Raw genomic sequence first — 4,277 nt, 5'->3', positions numbered from 1 at the left:
AGCGGCACCTCCCTCGGCACCTCCCTCCTCGGGGCCGCCCGCCCTCCGCGGCTGCGGCGCCCTGAGCGCAACGGTCGGGAGTGACGCTGTGAGCTCCGTTTGTCGCCCGCCCCCGGGGGCCGCTCGGGGCGCCCGCCGGCCTCCCGCACCCGCACCGGTCTCTCCTCAGCGCGCAAAGCTTTGCGGTGAACCGATGTGTAAAGTCGTGTGCCCCGACAGGAGTGTAATGCCTCTTAAGAGATTTTTAATATTTAATCATTTATTCAATAACGACCATGAAAAAAACCTTTTCAGTTGCTGGGCCGTTCAGACATTTTGCTGCACGCACTGAACAAATACCTGTGTATAAGGTGGTTATATATTCACCTTAGAACTTTTGTATGTTCTACTATCTGCAGTTTGCTTAACACCATTTTACTCCTAAAAACTACTTGCAGCTCTGTTATAAGCATGTTACGTATTCTGTCAGGTGTCTGTCGAGGGTTCCTGTCAGGAAGCCACAGAGGGAGTCAAGGCCATCAGCTGGGACTGGAGCATGAGCCATGTCTGGTCTGGTTTTAATTTCTAGGACATTTTAAGCATGCCCAAGAGGTGGGCCCTTTGGCATCAGATCATGAATATTTTCAGGGAAAGACAGGTATGCATGTGTGCAATTTTGGAAGACAGAAAAATCCTCTTTGTTGCTCTGTTATTACAAGCATCAGATGTTTAGGACATCTGTTCTGCAAAGAGTTCTATGTGAGAAACTAACACAAGATTTTGGGATAACACAACAGAGGGGCAAATTTCAGCCTTTGCACAACTACGGTGTTCAGGGTAAGGTTGAGCTGAAAGTCCTCAAGTGTCATGGAATCCCCCCAGCTAGCATTGGACAGCAACATCCTACCTCAAAGACATAACATTAACAGACCACAGAAGCTATTATAATCTCAATTCAGAGGTAGCCTATCTGTCATCCCATATCTGTACAAAGTGACTCGTGCTGTTGGCTCTAGCAAGGTCTGTGCTCACACCTGCCAGACTGCTCTGTTCCCTAGTCCCACTGGATGGATTTGGAAAGTCCCCAGTGAAGCACACATGCAGACTGGCATTGTATTCCCTTGAACCGGTAGCTGCCACCGGAGTCTGAACAAGGAGCCTTCCACAGAGGTCTGCTACAGAAACAAGATACTACTGAGCATCTTCTTCTTGCCATGTTTCTTCCATGCTTTTCTAATTTGGGAATGGAAAACACAGGGCAGCACCATCAAAGATACACTCATCTTTCCACAGCCAGCCTGGCACTATTCTTTGGAGCAGAATAAATGTCCCCAGACTATGCCCATACATAAGTGGTTTATCTGGTCCTTCCTCCTTGCTTCCTGTGCAGTGTGCCCCGCTGCCACGCATGGCCCCAAGAACTGCTTCTGCCATGCTCTGCATGGTGTCCGAGCTTCCTCAGCTGCTTTATATCTTCTGCAGCTATTTATGCATAGGAGTAGCATGTGACTAAAACCACAACAGAGCTGAGGGTGGTTATACGAACACTGCACTATCATCAATGAAAATGTGCATGTCTGGGGATGTGTATCCTCTAATTCAGTGCAGTGGGAGAGCAGCCTGGATTTCTGCAACATGCCCTGCTAGGAAAAATCGTGGCATCCGACTAGCTGGAAAGAATATGAAAATGTTGTTGCATGCACAAAACAACAGTAGTTGTTGCAACTATGTCAGGTGAGAATGTCAGGCTGCCAACAAACACAAGATTACAAGCAGGCCTTTAAACTCTGACTTCTGTGGTTTCTTAGAGGTATAGGTGGAATATTTGGCTATAAAGTACATGCTTTGTACTTCACAGGCCACGTCCAGAGATTAAACACAGAAGCCTTGTGCGTATGTGGAAGCAAAGTTATGGCACCATGCAACTGTAAGGGAAAAAGATCAGGATTGACTACATTTCCTCTCAGTAAGATATTTGTTTTGCAGGATGAATACCCGTAATTAGCATGCTAACATACTGACTCTGATTTGTCCCCTGGTGCTTAACTCTGCAAAGTCATGAAGATTGGAACTTTGCTGAACAAGAAAAAAAAAAAATATCTCTTAAGTTTCAGTGGAGACTTTTGATGTTGCCAACAGCTAGGAATGCCATTTTATCTTAAATTAAGGCTAACATAGGACAGCCAACAGAATCTGGAAATTAGGGCTATACTTTTCAGGGGTTTTATATTACTTGTTTTGAACAGAGCTGAGAGGAGCTTGGCATAAAGCCACTGTCCAAAACAATGCAGGGAAGCATACGTGGTTTGATAATTACTCAATGCCATTTGGGCTTTCAGTTTTTTCTGTCTTTCCGTCCAAAAGGGTTTGAGGGTTCCAGGATTCCATTTCCTCTACAGTAAGAAACTCTACACTATAACATTCACTAAAATCCTTTACCACCGCAGTTTACACCTATGCCACCTCCCAAAACGCAAATGTTTCCTGTGTTACATTATTTAGTAAGTCGATTAAATCAGGACTTGACCTACATGATCTATTTTGCATCTATGTTTTTGGATAAGAATTTCCAGTAGCTGAACTCTGACTAACCCCACCGCCAAGTGTTCCTTCTTCTGCTTTTTAATTCCCTGGCAATGTTGGTGATTTTCTATGTACAACCCAAATATAAGTGACCCTGACTGCCCAGGGCTTCTGGCAGCTTGGAAGTGTGAACAGTGAGTGGGGGACTTACACCAATTAACATTATAGACCTGAGTCCCTTTCCATAATTTCATTGTCCAGGGTGACTATGCACTAGGCTGACAAGTGGGTACCAAATGGAGAACAGAGAAAACACATGAGATAAGGAAGTGGAAAAGAAACGGGGGAAAGCTTATGAGGAAGCAAGGCAGACATGGTTTTTAAAAATGAGTTAGGTGAGGGAATAAAAGATATTTTCTTATTAAACATTGAGTGCAATGATAATGTTTCCAATAATATTACCTATGACTTCAGAGCAAAAATGCTCTCTTTGAACCCTGGGCAAGACCTATTTTATTGCACCAAGTGTTTCTGGGTGGACAGGTGGACAGACTCTTAACTTTAGATCATGTCATAGTTATACACAATTCAACCTTTTCCATCAAGTGATTTTGTTTCTCTGACTCTAGAATTTCATCCGAGCTCCTTCTTACATTTTGTTGTAAGATATAAAAAGACAGTGCTGGAACAGAGGGCTACTGCACAATCTGAAGGATCTCACTATTACAGAAAGTAATCTTGTTGATAAGTCTTCATGGTTTATGAAAATTAGAAAAAACAATAGCAACTCAAACTACAGCTCCATTTACCTGAATTTATCACCAGGAAATGGCTTTACAGCAGCATAAGTTAGACAAGACCCGCAGTTTTAGGCTGCAGTACCATACATAGCTAAGCTGATGAAAGAGCTAGTTATATAGAAAGAAGGCTGGCTCCCCTTCTTCATTTTCCCTGTGTGGTCCTGTCCCTTCTGGCAGCAGCAAGCTGATAGATTAGCTCAGCACACCTTGTAGAACCTCACCCATAGGCACACCTGAGTCTCAAGACCTGTCATGGTCTCAAAACAACAGTTTAAGTTTCAGTATATGTTCAGTATACATGCTGAAACAAAGCCCAAATAAATGATGAATCAGAAATCCTATATTTACTTTCCTAGGAGTGCTTTGTGGAGTAGACACAGCCATAACCTTTGAGAGTTCACTCTGGATCCAAAAAGAGATTCAGAAGGAAAACAGATATTAATGGTCAAACAAAACTAAAACAAACCACGAAGATCACCGAGACCTGCTTGTTCTGATACTGCAACAGGGACTCCAGCACTATATTTACTGTCTTGTACACGTACACATGCCCCGATCATTGTAAACCACAGAGAGAGTTCAGTGTGTCTGACATCGAGCACAATTACCTCTTTTCAAGGCAAAGTCATACAACGAGCAAAACTAACATGAAGCAAAAGAGTTTTGCAAATGAAAGGCATTAAAAACCTTAACATGCCAAGAAGTAGTTATTTTTTAGACGCCAGCAATGGTAACTTTCAGCTGTTCACTCCTGTGGTTTGGACTGCAGTGACTCACAACAACATAGGACAGGGTGCTACTGTTACACTGCGCAGAGGAGAAAGGTTTTGAGATGGGAAGGCAAATGTTTTAAAAGCAAGCTTCCATATCCCATTTAGAACGTGTCTGTCTTTCATAGTATTGCAAGACTCTTAAGCTTGAGATCAAAAGCTGTGGCCTTAAACACAAATCCCTAACAGTTTATTTGCTGTGATA

The sequence above is a fragment of the Pseudopipra pipra genome, chromosome 25 (genome assembly GCF_036250125.1).
Source record: "Pseudopipra pipra isolate bDixPip1 chromosome 25, bDixPip1.hap1, whole genome shotgun sequence".
In the NCBI taxonomy this organism is placed as follows: domain Eukaryota; kingdom Metazoa; phylum Chordata; class Aves; order Passeriformes; family Pipridae; genus Pseudopipra; species Pseudopipra pipra.
This window is presented reverse-complemented; position numbering follows the sequence as displayed.